Below are 18,108 nucleotides of genomic sequence, written 5' to 3' on the forward strand. Positions count from 1 at the left end.
TTCAGTTCCATGCAAAGAGAAAAAAACCCTTCCAGAAATTGCTCAGAAAAACAGAATCACTCACAATGGTTCTTGGCCAACCATGGTGTTTAAATACATTATCTAAGTAGCACAGAGCTACTGACACAACAGTGTAGGGGTGAGAGAAAGCCATAAAATCCTATATAGAAGCCTGACAAGTGACACAATGCCTAATAAATTGTCTGACATCTTTAGTCAAACCTTTCCATGAAAAAACAGCTTTCACCCTACTAAGAGTGAGCTCCTTACAACCATGGCCGATCTCAAGAGCAGCATTGTAATACCTCGTATTTTTAAAGTAATTACAAATATATTTTATTATATTTATTAAGTGATGTGGGCTTGGATGCTTCCACAATAAAGGCCCAAGGTCTAAATGATGAGTATAACCCACCAGCAGGTGGCACGTGGGTCCAAGGGCTGAATGATGGCCCAAGCCCCATCACTTAAGCAATAAAAGGACGTCCTCTTTATCAAAGCCCACTTGATTCGTGGCCAGGCCCAAGTCCAAAAGGTTCCATCAAGTTCTATTCTCCTGGACACGTGTTCCAAATCCCCAGCAGGCATCACATCTTACAGCTAGGGTTATGGAATCAATTCCCAAGGAACCCTAGCCCTATAAATAGTTCAGATCCCAAGGTTAAAGGGGGCATTCAATTCATTCCCACCTACCTTAAACTATCTTTGCTCTCCCTCTCCTCTACAAATTACTTCTCTCTCCAGCTTATACTTAAGCATCGGAGGAAATATTCCTACCGGAATATTCTTGTTTTGCAGGTTGCCAAAGGATCGTGCCAGCGCATACTTGATACCTCGGAGGAACGCGTGACACGTCATCACCGAAAAAGATCCCACAACATTTGACGCCGTCTGTGGGGAGGTATAGTATCATGGCCAAATAGCAATCTGAAGAAAGCGCAGAAGGAGCACGGTCTGCTATCAACAAAGGGCAGCCCCCTGTTAGAGGCAAGGCTGACAAGCATTGTGACGCCTCAGCAAGCCGTACAACCTCTGTGAGATCCCTGCGGCACCTGTTGCATGGTCTCCATCAGAACATCACAGATGAATGGCAAGAAAGATTTCAGCACGTCCTCCAAGAAAAAATCACCAAGTCCTTCAGCGAAACCAACCCAGTGCAAGGAAGCGGCAGGACGGCGGAATCGGTTGCAGATGGACGTGGCCCACCCCTGGAAAGACGGCCTCTGAAGGAGGAAAGTCACCATGTAAGAGAAGAACGTCCAGGACGGCGGACGAGCCTGACACCACGAAGGCCAACTTACAAGCCTCAGGATAGTCACTTCACAAGTAGGCTCACCATGACCTCTAGAAGGCCGCAAGCAAACCTCACACGAAAAGAAACTGGCCGAGACAATGAAGTGAGAAGGAAACGAAAGAAGCCGCCAACGGGAAATCTGTTTATCTACAACACGACTCTTGAAAATATTCTCCTAGCCGAGGGACATAATCTGGGAATAGAACAGTGGTCCCCCAAAAGGCCGCTTGCATCGAAGCAGAACACCCCGTTCTGTGCCTTTCACAAGGAGGATGGGCATGACACCCAAAGCTATCGGATGCTGAGGAAGATACTGGATGGTTACGCGGCTAAAGGATACCTACATCAGTACCTATGTGTGATAGATGCAAATAAAGCCAGCAAGAAAACCGGCGAGGAGTCGAGTGCCTCTCCCATTTCTGACAACAGCGGCAGTTATTCAGACGAAGGGTTCATAGCGGTAATATCAGGAGGGATTGCGGCAGGAGCACCGTCTAGAGAAGGAAGGCAATACAGTTCATCTCATCTCTGCACCAAGAAAATAGATTTTCCCCCTATGGAAATTTCCAAAGACGATTACCGCAAGACGGCAGCACCATATGATGATGACCCTTTGGTCTTGGAAATTAAAGTGGCCAATCTCAGGGTGAAAAGATTATTGGTAGACACAGGGAGCTCGTCCGACATAATCATTTTGCAATGCCTACAGAAATTGAAGCATGACCCTGGAACGATAGAAAAAGTATCCAAGCCCCTTGTAGGTTTCGGGGGAAGTGTCGTCCGTCCTATTGGTTCCATCCTGCTTCCCGTCTCCATTGGTACCCCTCCAGTAACTAAAGAAGGTGCCGTCCGATTCACGATTGTAGCAAGCCTCACCTCCTTTAATATCATACTAGGCCGCCCAGCCCTCAATGATCTAAAAGCAGTGATTGTCCCCCACTTACTGTTGGTTAAATTTGTGGGAAGCAATGGTAGCATTGGAGCCCTCTACGGAAACCAACAATTGGCCAGAGACTGTTACCTATCTACGTTGGAACCGGCAACTTGGGGAGCTTCTCCGAAAAAGAGAGAACAGTTGAAAAAGGAGAAAAAAGAGCGAAGACTCAAAGAGATGCCCATGGCTCATAGTGCGGACAGACGACCCGAGCCAGTGGGAGCACACTATGATATAGTCCTGGACCTAGAAGATCCATCTTGAACTGTTCCTATTGGAATCCCACTTGATGATCCCATGGCAGCGGCACTGGTACAATTGCTGAGAGAATACAAAGAAATATTTGCCTTCACAGTGGAAGAAATGCCAGGTATTGATCCAGCAGTAGCAGTGCACAAATTGAATGTAGATAGTGCCATGAAACCAGTACGACAGAAGAAAAGGAATCACGAGGAGGCAAGAAACTTAGCCTCCGCCGCTGAGGTGCAAAAATTGATGGACGCTGGCTTTATACGCCCATGTCAGTACCCGGACTGGGTGGCCAATGTAGTGCCAGTGCCCAAGCCCAATGGGACGTGGAGAATGTGCGTCGATTATACAGATCTAAACAAGTCCTGCCCCCAAGGACAACTTCCCATTACCAAAGATAGATCGCCTTGTCGATTCGACGGCGGTACATGCCATGATGAGCTTTATGGACGCCTACCCTTGATTTCATCAGATTCCCTTGTGGCCTGAAGATCAGGAGAAGACATCGTTTGTCACAGAGCAGGGTTTGTACTGTTACAAGGAGATGCCGTTCGGCCTAAAGAATGCACCAGCCACCTTACAACGCTTAGTAAACACAGTTTTTGCAAAACAGCTTGGAAGGAATATAGAATCCTATATTGATGACATGATTGTAAAAAGCAATCAAAAGACAGACCACCTTGGGGACTTGCGAGAGACCTTCGAGACCCTTCGGGCATACCAAATGAGACTGAATCCAAAGAAATGCATTTTTGGAGTCACTTCCGGCAAGTTCCTCGGTTTTCTAATTGACGAAGGGGCATTGAGGCTAATCCTGACAAAGTACAAGCAGTCATCACTATGACGTCCCCAAAGACAGTTAAAGATGTGCAACGTCTGACTGGTTGTCTAGCCGCCTTATGACGTTTTCTGTCCAGAGATGGAGATAAGTGTCATTACTTCTTCAGCACCATCAAAAAGGGGACCCAGTTCGAATGGACGCCACGGGCAGAAGCTGCCTTCCTTCGTCTGAAGGAGCATCTGCACACTCTGCCGCGCCTAGTTAGCCCTCTCCAAGGAGAGGTTTTATGCCTATATCATGCCATCTCAGATCACGCTCTAAGTGCCGTCTTACTCACAGAAAGAGATGGAGTACAGTTACCTGGCTACTTCATCAGCCACATGCTACAGAATGCGGAGCTTAAGTACCCGACTGTTGAAAAATTTGGCTTAGCCTTGTTTTTGGCCAGCAAGAAGATCCGTCCTTACTTCTTGGCTCATCGACTGATAGTATACACAAATCAACCTCTTAAACAACCATTCACCAATCTGGAAGCGTCCGGAAGAATGCTCAATTGGGCAATCGAACTCAATGCATTCGACATTTCATATGAACCTCGGAAGGCAATAAAGGGGCAGGCATTTGCTGATTTTATTGTGGAAAAAATGACTAGGCCGACCCACTTAAAAAATGATAAGACACAATGGGTAGTCCATGTAGATGGGTCCGCCACCCAAAATGGGTGTGGAGCCGGCATCATCTGCGAATCATCAGAGGGGGATGTCTATGATTATGCAATACGCTTCAACTTTCAGGCGTCAAACAATGAAGCTGAGTACGAGGCTTAAATATGTGGAATTCAAATGAGCAAAGCAGCGGGAGCAGCAAAAATCCTGGTCTTATCTGACTCACAGCTAATTGTCAGCCAAGTAAAGGGAGAATACGAAGCTAACGACGACGCCATGATGAGATACATGGAAATAGTCCGCTAGGAAATACAACAATTGACTAGCTTCGAAATACAACATATACCGCGGTCTGAAAATAACAAGGCAAACGCCTTATCCAAGTTGGCCAGCTCTGCGTCTTGCAACACCCCCCGTCATGTATTTTGGGAGGTAAAGCAAACTAAGAGCATTGATGTCGCGGGAACAACCATCCTAGATCGGACGACCACCTGGATGGACGACATAGTCAATTTCAAAATGAATGGTGTACTCCCTGAAGATCCCAAGCAGGCAGAAAGGTTTCAAAAGAAATGTACCTGGTTCGAGATGTAGAATGGGACCTTATACAAAAAAGCCTTCTCAGGGCCTCTTCTCCGCTGCGTAACCCCAGAAAAGGGGCATGAAGTACTGGAAGATCTACATCAGGGATTATGCAGCTCTCACATAGGGAGGAGGGCCTTGGCAGAAAAAGCTCTAAGAACTGGGTATTATTGGCCCACTCTCAAGCAAGACGCACTTGACTTAGTGAAACGATGTGATAAATGTCAACTGTTTGCTCATCTAATTCGACGACCAGCTCAGAAGCTAACACCCATTACAAGCCCCATACCATTTGCCAAATGGGGGATGGACTTACTAGGCCCTTACACGACGGCCCCAGGAGGAGTGTGCTATGTGATAGTCCCTCTCGACTATTTCACCAAATGGGTAAAAACTGAAGCCCTTAAAAACACCAAGGCACAGGACGTGAGAGCCTTCATCTGGAAAAACATCATTACAAGATTCGGTGTGCCTCAATCTATTGTCTTTGATTATGGGCCATAATTCAAGACACCCAAGTTAGAAAGCTGGTTAGCTGAACATAGCGTCACGGCATGCTTTGCATCAGTTGGCCGCCCTCAAGCAAACGGACAAGTTAGGCATTCAACAAAATCATCTCTGAAGGGATGAAAAAGAAGCTTGATGAAGCAAAAGGGTTGTGGGCCAACGAGTTACCCAATGTTTTGTGGTCTATATGGACCACGGCAAAAAACTCCACAGGAGAAACACCATTCTTATTAGCATATGGAGATGAAGCCGTCATACCAATAGAAATGTGCGAACCAACTCTTCGCGTCATGTTATTTGATGAAAATGCCAATTGGGAAATGATGAATGTAATACCTCGTATTTTTATAATATTTATAAGTATATTTTATTATATTTATAAAGCATTTTACGATTTATTATCATTTAAATAATATTTAAATGTATTTTATTTAATGTATTTTAATTAATTAGAATATGTATTATTTTAATTAATTACGAAACGAATTTAATTCTTGAGTCGGGAAATTAAATGGGTTGCAAATGATTTTTAAAGGCTTCGGGTTTTAAATGAAAAGTCCAATTCGTTTTATTTAATGAGCCCAATCAAAAGAATTTAATTCAAGTCCTAAGCTAGCCAAATCATTTAATCCCCTAAGCCCAATTCTAATTTCCTAAGCCTAGCCCATTAACAATAAGGAGCCTATAAATAGGACTCCTCATCATTAAATGACCCCCTATTTTGTCATAAACCCTTTTCTCTCTTTCTTGCCCCACACTCCTCTTTCTCTCTCCCTTTGTTCGACCAGCTCACTCGGCCCGCAAGCACGAGCCTCGTGCTGTTGCGTCGCTGGTGCTCTCCCTTGTGCCCTCGCGCGCCAGCGCCCACACTCCCTCTCTCGCCCCTCGCGCGCCAGCGCCCACACTCCCTCTCGTCTCTCGCCCGCAGCCCGCAGCGTGCCCTCGTGCCTGCGCTGCTGCTGTGCCTTGTTGTTGCTCGTGTGCTCAGCGCACACCCCCGCTCTCTTGCCCCTCCTCTCGCGCGCGCGCCCCAGCGTGCCGTGTGCCTTGTCCCGCGCGCAAGCGCTGCTGCGTCCCTTCGTCCCTGCGCGCACACCGCGTGCGTGTGTGTGTGTTGTTCATGTTCGCAATTCAATATCTTTTTTTCCCAATCAGTCTAATTCGTGGTTGTTCCATGCTATAGGCCGGATTGGTATAATTCTCTTCTTCCTTGCCTATTCTATTTAAATTCCGTATTTTAAATTATAATATTAATATTGTTTTGAGTAATTAAAATGCTGGGAACCGGTTATGAATACCGTGGTTTGAGGATTTGCGTGTTGTGATTCATTAGGTTTGTTTTAATTATTAAAGGATGAATTTTCAGATTTGTTTATTGAATAAAGCATTGATTTTTATGATAATAAACTAGTTTTATTGGGATTTTCAAGTTAGGGTTTTAACCTAGACCTAATGAGTCAATTGATTAGCATAATTAGGTGATGATTTTAATTATGATAATCAATTATATTTTCAGATTTGAATAAAGTCTTAAAGTGTTGATTTTTATTGATTTTAAAGGCGGAGAAAGTATGTTTTTGTACTAGGGATTGATTTTGCAAATCGAGACGATTATATTATTGAAAAACGATTGAATTCTAAAGTTTAAAGGAGGTTTTAAATTTTATAAAGTTGCTGGAAATTTAATGAACATGGAAACAATTTAAGTTTCATTATTTTGATGATAGGAGGTGATTTCTAGTTGAGTGCTCGTTATTGCAAAGTGGCCCCTACGCTTAGGTATTCAAGGTACGTACAAGTCTAGGGCGACCACACCTTTTGTCAATGACATTACATGATTGTTGATGATGTGAATTATGTTATGTGGAATCATGTTTATTTTGGTGAACGAGCATGTGATTTGTGATGTTGGATTTATTGGATTAATTGTTGAACAAGCATGTTGGAATTATTATGAGTATGGATTTCATTGTCAATCATGTTGTTCAATATTTATGCATGTATGGTTTGTTTTACATGCAAGGGATGGATTATTTATTTGTATGATATTGTACGGGATGTCTAGCATACTTTGAGCCAATTATTCGTACCTCGTTGTACTACTTATTTTACCACATGGGAAGGGTTAGCTCACGTAAGCCACCGCACATGTAGGGTTCAGTTGGGAATATTATGTATGAAATGAATTAGGATTTGTCGTGCAAGGGCACAACCCTCATGTTAATGTGCATGATGTGGAGTCTCACTTTGGTGAGGAGGAACATGGTAGTAATTTCACAAGTGTCTTGCCTTGTTGATCACAAGTCCTAAAGCATTTAAAATAAGATTGTTTTTGTTGTTGTTTATTAATTGAATGAATGTACGTTGTTGAGTCTTGAGTTCACCTTTAATAAAATATTAATAAACGTAAAGTGCAACCAGAAAAAGCTTCAAAACTCTTGGAACGTATATACCTTGAGTATGAACTATGGGGGGAGTCTTGCCGGAAAGCTCGTACTCCTACTAATGATAGAAGACGTTGTTTCATTTATAATATGCGCAGGAATTCCGTCGGTATGGCCCGACACTCGGTATGGCCCGAATTTATTATTTATTACTTGGTGTATGGTTGGCTCCCATCACCTTTTTCCTTTATGGAATATTCTTTTGGCCCGTTCGAAGCTTATTCTAATTAAATTGTGAGTCAAGAGTCGAGTCAAAAGTCGAGTCTTGTATTCATGATTGATTGTTTATTATTATATGGCCTTTGCATGTTGATTAATACTTAGTGAGTGATGCATGTTTTAGTTTCAGTTCACTCTATTCTTGTAAGTACTCAGCTTTTGCTGACTACGTGCTTTGCGTGTTTTGGTCATGGCCTTTGCCTTAATGACCCTATGATGATCTATCATTTTCACTTGCATTGATGGGGAGTAGAATCATATAGCAGGTTGGTAGATCGGAATCATGTGGCTTGGGATGATCGAGAGAGTTGCATGTTTTTGTATTTTGAACTATTTAACTTTACTTTAATTATGTTTGAAATGTTTGAATTATTTACACTTTGGGTTTTGGGCCATTATGGTTCCAAATTGTAGGAGGCCTCGATATTTCATTAATTATGTTTTTAAAAGTCGTCTTGGTTCCAACTATGAGCGGCTTGGCCTTGAAAATAGACCAAACCCGTTTCCAGAGGGCGGCAGAAACAGGAGGAAAGGAACCACTTCTCCCAACAAAGTTAGGTTGAATCGTCCACCGCCTCATTCGTTCACACATCTCCAGTCAGTAGTCTGGAGCATAACCCACTTCTTCCGCCAAAGGTGCCATTTGGACGCCTTACCCATGACCGTCCTGTATGCTCCCTTGTAGCTCAAGGCTAGCCAACCCTCGGCGGCCTGGGGAACTTTTGACAGCGATGCTATCCGTAGAAACGCCGGGAAAGAAGGGGTGATGCCTTGGAGCTGAGTTCACACCTAGCAATGTACCCAAACACGCCGGCCCAAGAATTGGGAGACATTTGGTTCAACCCTATGTTGAAACCGTCCAGCAGCTCCACCACAAACGGGTGCGGAGGAAACCTCATGCCCATGTTTCAAAAAGGAACTGTACACGGCGAACTCCCTTTCACTAAGCCATAACTGGTGCAGTCCATGCCTCCTGGCCTACAGAACTTCTATCCAGGGCCCAAGTTTAGGGACGCGCCATAGTCAGCCCCTTGCCCAGTCAGATAGTGTAGCCACGTCTGAAGGGGGAAAATATCGCAGGGGTGAAGGTGGCCTTCTTCACTACTCTTGGACGGGCCCGCTGGTGCACCCTCTACACGCTCGTTTATGGGGGTGTCCTCCTCCATGGGAGAAGAAGATTCCCCCTCGAAACATGGATCTTCTTCTATCTGCACCATATATCCTGCACAGGCTTAAGAATTGGCTCAAGATGGGGGCATAACTTGGGAAATGAAGACGTCAAAATAACAGGTCGCCGTCCTCAAAATTTGACTAGATCAACATACCATAGAAAGGAAAGGAGAACAAAATTAACATAAATCAACAAACAAATTCCCCCAAAATAAATATTACCTGTTGGATGAAAAAGGGAACTTCCAAAGAAATTCAATTCCCAAAGATGAAGAACTTCAAGAACAAGGGTTTGAAGACCACGGTGGTTCTACAGTGTGAAGGAAATAATGCCCTTGGTCCAAGTATGCATATAATATTAAGTCTAATAAATGCGGTTCAGTATTAATTAACAAGTTAATAATTCAGTGAGATCAAGTGAGCTGAATGCCTAGCTAGAGGCCGCTTCAGTTCAAGTGGAATTAATGATATTAATCCACAGCTTACTCTTGACTGAACCCGTAGGGTCACACAAATAGTATATAAACGGATCAAGTATTTAATGGCATTAAATACTCCATCTATGGATATTCGGAATCGACGGATCTTGGTTTCAGTGGGAGCTAAGATCGTCACAAGCAAGAAATGAATACTCCGGAAACGGAAATATGGATCGTATCGGAAATATAAATATTATCCAAGCCGTAGATGTTGCCGGAAACGGAAACATGGTACGTGTTGGAAAATATTATCGGAAATGGAAATATTACCGGAATCGGAAATATTGCCGGAAACGGAAATATTGTCAGAATCGGAAATGTTATCGGAATCGGAAAATAATTCCGGAAACGGAAATATTAAATATTTGTTCGAAACGGAAATTAATTTCGGAATCGGAAATATTAAATATTGTTCGTATCGGAAATGAATTCCGGAATCGGGAATTTAATCGAAAGCGTATCGTACGAATTAGCATCGGACGAGGCTCGCTAGACGAAGGCCCAGCACGAAGCCAGGCCATCGCCCAGCAAGCCACACGCATCACCATCACACGCCAAGCCTCGACCAGGCCCAGTGCAAGGCCAGGCCCAACCAAGGCCTTAGGCGCGCGTGCGGACACAGGCAGCGAGCATGGGCCTAGCGCTGTGCGCTCAGCGTGGGCCGCAAGGCCTGCGCGAGTGTGCGGTGCTCGTGCGATGCTCGTGTGCGTGCTATACGAATCCTAAAGCTATTAGGATTCGATATATGATTAAATCCTAATCCTAATAGATTAAGTTTATTATTTAGAGTTCAAGTTGGATTCTAATTAATAAATCCAAATCCTAGTAGGATTATAATTCCTTTTCCATACCTCTATAAATAGGAGCCTAGGGTCATAATTTATAGAAACAATTTAAGTATTCTAAAGGTAAGATTTTGAAGAAAAATCAGCCATACACTTGCACCTAATAGCCGAAATTCCTAAGCTACCTTAAGGGCGATTCTAGTTGGTCAAGCTTAAGGCGGATCCGGACGTGCTGTGGACTATCTACGGAGGGACGACACTTGGGGTCCTAAAGACTTGTTCTTGTTCGGTTCGGGCGCAGCTAGGGAGGGCACGCAACAAAGTGTATGCATCTAAACTATGTTAAATGATTATGTGTAAATAATATGCTTTCCTGGCTTTATGGTTTTTCCGCATGATTTATGTTTTGTCATATGAATCATAACCTAAAAGTGGTATCACGAGCCTCTTATTATTTTCATAATCTAAATTGCATAAACATGGTTAAATATTACAAATTTGCAAGGAATTAAAAGGGGTGATTAATTTTCGTAATTGTTAATTAATTGCAAATTGCGTTTATTTAATTATATGTACGCAGTTTTTCGGCAATTTCTTCGTTACTCATCCAAATCGAGTGATTTTTGTGTCAATTCCGCATGTAAAAGGCATTCTAAAATTTTGACAAAAATAGTTATTTTTCGCTGAAACCCAGAATTCCCAAATTCGAAGCTTAACTATGACGTTTCGGAGGTTTTAGTTTTTCGAACGCAAAAGTTTGTAAATTTAAGATGTTAAATTAAGTATTTGCGATTCTTGTTGATAAATCTTGAGTTTTTGATTGACCTACTGTATATATTTAACAATTATGAATGCCTAGACTTGTTAATTATACAACCTAATTTGTAATTATGATTAATTTGTTGAAATTCGAATAATTTAGAATTGATTTGATTTTCATGATTAATTAATAATTTAATTAGGTTTCCATGATTAAAATCCACCATAAAAATTGTTAATTTATGTTAAAATTTTAATTTTTATGACCTAGATTTGAATCCATGTTAATCGGAAATTAATTGATTAATAAATTTTTGATTTTTCGCCCTAAAATTATGAAATTAATATGTTTTATTAATTTGTCATTAATTTTGAATTAAAAATTTTAATTTTTTATGAAAACGCTCATTAATGTTGCACGCACAAAGCAATGGAAGCTACGTGTTACCCTTAAGGGGTGTTGTATAGTGCGGGCACGCGACAACGAGCAAGGTAGCTCGTCGGCCGTGCGGTACGAATGCAGCGAGCAACCTAGCGCATGGCGAGCGCACGAGGCAAGGGAGCCTGTGCGTGTGTGCGTGTGTGCTGTGGCGATGGGCGAAGGGCGAAGGCGTGGCACGAGGAGAGGGGCGCGCGCGCGCGAGGGCGAGAGCTGGTCGCCCAGCGATCGCTGCTCCGCGCACCAACACGCGTGGCCTCGAGGGCTTGCTTGCGCGCGAGCGAGCGAGCGCTCCCATCGTAGCTGCTGCGATGCATGCAAGCAAGCAGGCTGCGCGCAAGTGTGGCTTGGCTTGCTGCGTTTGCGCGTGGCTGCTGCTGCGATGAGCCATGGGCCAGCGATAGGTCGTGCGCATGACGGGGCTTGGGCGCAAGCCCAAGTGCTCGTCATGTTACGATTGTCGAGTTTTAAATTTTAATTTGAGATTTTCAGTTCATGTAATTTTAATTAAATTTAAAATTAATATTTTAAATTGTTTTCTTGGATTTTAATTTTGAATATTATAATTATTATAAATTTTAATGTATTCTAATTATTTTACTAAAATTAAAAACCTTGAATTAATTTAAATTCGACTGAAAATAAATTAAATAAGTGGATTCAATTATAAATTTATATGAGCTTTAAATTTTAATTAAATTTGTATGTTTCCGGTTAGACTAGAAATACATTTTTATGTTTAAAATTAGTAAAGCATATGAATTTATTGGTTTAAGTGGGAGCATTTTTAGTCATAAACTCTTGATTAGGTCTATAAATCCCTTAAGGTTAAACAACTTGATTAGAATTAATAAGGACTGAATAATTGGTAGATTATTGGTGCCCTTAATTAATTTCTGCAAATATTTATGTGATGCATAACGTGTTTTACTAACCAGCTATGTGGGTCATTCATGATAATGAATGGGTGAATGGTATATATTGTATATGTACTGTTTTGCAGGTTATGGAGTGACTATTATGGCCCAAATAGGATAGAAAATATGGTCTGCGCACCATTAATTTGAATGTAATTGGTCTAATGCACCAAATTTGTTTTTCAATTTGAATATGGTCTGCGTACCATCAAATAGTTGTAATTAGTTTAATTATAGCTTATCCTATTTGAAGAAAATGGCGCCTCCCACGGTGAAATTCAAGACGAAGTTACCATTTTCGAGACGGACTTTGAAGTTGAAGCTTCAAGAAGAAGTCGGGCCATACTAGATCACATTTATCTTATGCATGCTTTAAGTTATTTATTGCTTTAAATATGTCTTAATTATGCATGAGATTGTGGCTTGATTATGTTGCATGATTAAGGATTTTAGTTCACTTAAAATCTAACCAACATAGTAAGAGCCTTAAGTTCCAAACTTAAAAATTGAGTTAAAAGGTGCCATGCCAAAATAAACACTTGCTTGGATATCCTTTACATCAATCTAGTAATAGTTTTCGCTCAGCGAGGTGTTACTTATTGGTCCTAAAGGGGTAAGGTACACAAATAATTGTGAGTACATGTTAGTTTTGGTGAAACTCAACGATATAAGTAAGGAGTCCTTTTATGTCGTGGAAAAATCGATAGGTTTACCTAATAAGTTCTTAGACGTACCTATCAACCAAGAGTAGTTTCTAGACTATTAGCAAAAGGTTTTTGCTTACCTAAAATGTTTTAGAATTGAGTCAAAATACATAATGTGCTTAATTCTTCAATGGTTTTAGGGTCTTGGAATCATTTTATTCACACGTGCCGGAACAATAAAATCGAATAAAATGCTAATAACTTGTTTGAATTGCATGATTGCTTTAATTTTCAAGTTATTACTCATGATAAATGTTTAGACTTTGCATGCTTCAATGTATGTTTTAATTATTGTTTATAATTAAATATCTTGCACTGCAGTAAATCCTTTTAGAAAGGTAACAATAAATTTCCTCAATTGGTAGTGAATCCAAGAACGATTCACGGAAATGAGAGATGTGAGCAATTTAAAATGTACGTTTCTTTTAGCGACTTTTATGGTTGTTTTCGAGTATCAAAGTCGAATGGCGAACCGATTGGTGCTTGTGAATTCAAAATACAATGTAGTTTTGAGATCATAAAGCATTAAGTTTAAACGCTCAGCTTTACCAGTGGTTAACAACCTAATATCTTTGTCCATTTAATTCTCGAATGACTCTAGTCCCTAGACATTCGAATAGATTGATGCTTAGAGAACTTTAGAAGCTTCTGGTAAGATCATCTAGTTGAAGCAAAACATTCAACATAAATAAAATGGTAAGAACCTTGTTGGAGTGACATTGAACATGTCTAAACAAAGTATAAAAGTCGACACTAGAGAATTCAATTCTTAAGGCTATAAGAAAGGGTACAAGAAATAGGAAAACAAGGAACAAATGAAAGGAATTTACAGTTCCGTTTCTACCTTAAAGTTTATGTTTAAAGAAAAGTGACCTAGCAATCAAACTTCCTTGGTATCATATACAGCTTGAGGTTCTTACTTCGGTAATAACTCAAACAATGGAAGCTAGGCTACACTAATGGCCTACAAGTGGGAAATGAAGCATGGCAATGCTACATTAGTTGTAGGGTCATCTGGTTTGTTTTAAGTCCTTTCAAAGGCTGGAACTTAATGACTATTTTGTTCCATAATCAGCATACCTAAATTTCTGTTTTCAAACACAGAAAGACTCACATTCAGAAGAACAAAAACAATGTTTGTTTGTTTGTTTATTTGAATGAAATGGTCATTTACGGGTTGAGTCAATATGCTTGATTAAAACAAACAAATCTTTAACAATAAAACTTTACTAGGTTCAAATCAATCTCTTGATTTGAGTTCCACTAACCTTTAGCATTGTTGCTTAGACCATATCAACAAGTTAACATTCAAAAGCTCTATTTTGATGGACTTTTGAAAGTTCATTGATTTCTAAATCAATTTAAGACAACTAGTCTTACTTGTTGAAAGTAACAAAAGATATGAACTATTGTTAGAACGCCTAGACAATAGAGTTTAAAGCTAAAGAAAGGTTTTATGACTTTATTATTTCACACAGATTTGAGTGAATATAGGTTTATTTACTCAATGTGATATAAGTTTGAATCTGTTTGGCTAGTTCAAAGATTCAAAAGTATAAATCCCACTTGGTAAGAAATCATAAAGATCTAGGATAGATCATGTTAATGATTGCTTGAGACCAAAAATGATCATCAATGGTTGTATGTTGTAATTTCACAATCTAGCTCCATGAGATATGGCATATCTAAGTGGAATGATCGAAGTCAATTAGTACTTGATTCGATCAATGATGAATCATAAAGACTTTTCCTATGATTTCTAAAACAAAATGCTCAACTACCACCAAACTAAACCAAATTCGTCAAAGCTATTGAAAAGTAATTTCAGGATATCTTTTCAATTATATATATCTAAAGAGTTGCTAAACTCAGTGGGAGCTTAGTGTTTGTTATTCAACAAACTAAGGCCCAAGTATAGATATATGTTTTATTGTGATTTATTCAAATGAGACACAAGGGTATTGTTTCTACCACGAATTTTGAGAACATAATGTTTGTTTGCTCGAAATAATGTCCTTTTGGAGATTCTTTCCAAAATCACAAGTGGGAGAAAATAGACCTCAAAAGTCTTCGAGGCGAACAACAAACATAAACGGACATTCCGGAGGCTTTTTGAAGTGCTTCAGAAAATCCGAACTTATTCTTTAAGGACTTTAGAAGTGGCTTTTAAAGAATAGACATCTCTTAGAAGACTTTACAAGTGCTTCAAGGAGAACAAATATTCAAAGGACTTTCAAGTGGCTATTGATATTCTATTGTTTGATGTTCTATACCCATGTAGGCATAGAGTTAAAGTCACTAAAACTATGAGATTCTTCTATTAGATAGTGAAGAAACATGGAGTTCAAGTCACTGAAGCTATGCGATTCTTCTATTAGATAGTGAAGAAACCTACAACTTGCAGTCAAACTATTATCGTGAGTTTGTGACCTGTGAGAAAGCTATGACGAAACCCAGATTCCCTAAAAAGGTTAGAGGCCATATATAGACTCAAATGTTTTAAATGGTTAGAGGCCATAAAACATACTCAATGTTTTGATGACAAAACTGAAATTTTGTTGATTTGCAAGAATAGTTTCACACCTATTGGTTGCAAGTTTGTTTTAAGGATAAAAACCATCAAACATGGAATTGTGTTCACACACAAAGCTAGATTAATTGCTAAAGGTTACAAGCAAATTCACGACGTAGATTGTGTTGAAGCCTCATGCAAAATCGTAATGCTTAAGTCTATAATTCAAGCAATGATTGCATATTGGTACATATGGAAATTGGATGACAAAACGTATTCCTCAATCAAATGTTGGAAGAAAACTATGTACATGGCATGTAATAGGATTTGTGGATCCAAATAAATGCTTGAAAATGAAGGCTAGCTTATGAAATCTAAGTACAGATTTAAGCAAGCAATTGGGAATTGGAACTGTATTTTAGTGAAGCTAATAAGCATTTTAATTTCATAAAATGTACATGATTCTTATAGATGTATAAGAAGTTTAGTGGGAGTACATAAAAACTTAATTGGTCCTATGTGTATCACACACATATCTCTCTATTGTGAAATAACATTCAAATGCTAATGACTTAGATTTCAAATTATTCATCAATGATGGACCAAGGAGAAACTTAGTACATACTGGGTATTAAGATTTATTTACAAAGATCTTATATTAATGTTTTGGATTAAGTAATGGCATTTACTAAATCAAACACGAAAGACTCCATTGGAGATATTCGACTCCATTGGAGACTTCTTCTATCTGCACCATATATCCTGCACAGGCTTAAGAATTGGCTCAAGATGGGGGCATAACTTGGGAAATGAAGACGTCAAAATAACAGGTCGCCGTCCTCAAAATTTGACTAGATCAACATACCATAGACAGGAAAGGAGAACAAAATTAACATAAATCAACAAACAAATTCCCCCAAAATAAATATTACCTGTTGGATGACAAAGGGAACTTCCAAAGAAATTCAATTCCCAAAGATGAAGAACTTCAAGAACAAGGGTTTGAAGACCACGGTGGTTCTACAGTGTGAAGGAAATAATGCCCTTGGTCCAATTATGCATATAATATTAAGTCTAATAAATGCGGTTCAGTATTAATTAACAAGTTAATAATTCAGTGAGATCAAGTGAGCTGAATGCCTAGCTAGAGGCCGCTTCAGTTCAAGTGGAATTAATGATATTAATCCACAGCTTACTCTTGACTGAACCCGTAGGGTCACACAAATAGTACGTAAATGGATCAAGTATTTAATGGCATTAAATACTCCATCTATGGATATTCGGAATCGACGGATCTTGGTTTCAGTGGGAGCTAAGATCGTCACAAGCAAGAAATGAATACTCCGGAAACGATGATATTGCCGGAAACGGAAATATGGATCGTATCGGAAATATAAATATTATCCAAGTCGTAGATGTTGCCGGAAACGGAAACATGGTACGTGTCGGAAAATATTATCGGAAATGGAAATAATACCGGAATCGGAAATATTGCCGGAAACGGAAATATTGTCAGAATCGGAAATGTTATCGGAATCGGAAAATAATTCCGGAAACGGAAATATTAAATATTTGTTCGAAACGGAAATTAATTTCGGAATCGGAAATATTAAATATTGTTCGTATCGGAAATGAATTCCGGAATCGGGAATTTAATCGAAAGCGTATCGTACGAATTAGCATTGGACGAGGCTCGCTAGACGAAGGCCCAGCACGAAGCCAGGCCATCGCCCAGCAAGCCACACGCATCACCATCACACGCCAAGCCTCGACCAGGCCCAGTGCAAGGCCAGGCCCAACCAAGGCCTTGGGCGCGCGCGCGGATACAGGCAGCGAGCATGGGCCTAGCGTTGTGCGCTCAGCGTGGGCCGCAAGGCCTGCGCGAGTGTGCGGTGCTCGTGTGCGTGCTATACGAATCCTAAAGCTATCAGGATTCGATATATGATTAAATCCTAATCCTAATAGATTAAGTTTATTATTTAGAGTTCAAGTTGGATTCTAATTAATAAATCCAAATCCTATTAGGATTATAATTCCTTTTCCATACCTCTATAAATAGGAGCCTAGGGTCATAATTTATAGAAACAAGTGAAGTATTCTAAAGGTAAGATTTTGAAGAAAAATCAGCCATACACTTGCACCTAATAGCCGAAATTCCTAAGCTACATTAAGGGCGATTCTAGTTGGTCAAGCTTAAGGCGGATCCGGACGTGCTGTGGACTATCTACGGAGGGACGACACTTGGAGTCCTAAAGACTTGTTCTTGTTTGGTTCGGGCGCAGCTAGGGAGGGCACGCAACAAAGTGTATGCATCTAAACTATGCTAAATGATTATGTGTAAATAATATGCTTTCCTGGCTTTATGGTTTTTCCGCATGATTTATGTTTTGTCATATGAATCATAACCTAAAACAGTGCTCCTTGGTGGTTGATGGACGCCAGAAATCGCCTTCCCTTTGTGGCTCTCAAACGATTTTTAGAAATGAGGGGGAAAATCACTTGAATCAGCCACTTATTTATAGAGGGGTAAGAAATGATTACCCTTGCCACGCGTCATCACTGTACAAGATAACCCAAGAGTAGTAAAAATTAACAACCGTTTTCACTCCTCATGAGGGGTAAATGATGTGGGCTTGGATGCTTCCACAATAAAGGCCCAAGGTCTAAA

This window comes from Spinacia oleracea, chromosome 2 (assembly GCF_020520425.1).
Source record: "Spinacia oleracea cultivar Varoflay chromosome 2, BTI_SOV_V1, whole genome shotgun sequence".
Taxonomy (NCBI): domain Eukaryota; kingdom Viridiplantae; phylum Streptophyta; class Magnoliopsida; order Caryophyllales; family Amaranthaceae; genus Spinacia; species Spinacia oleracea.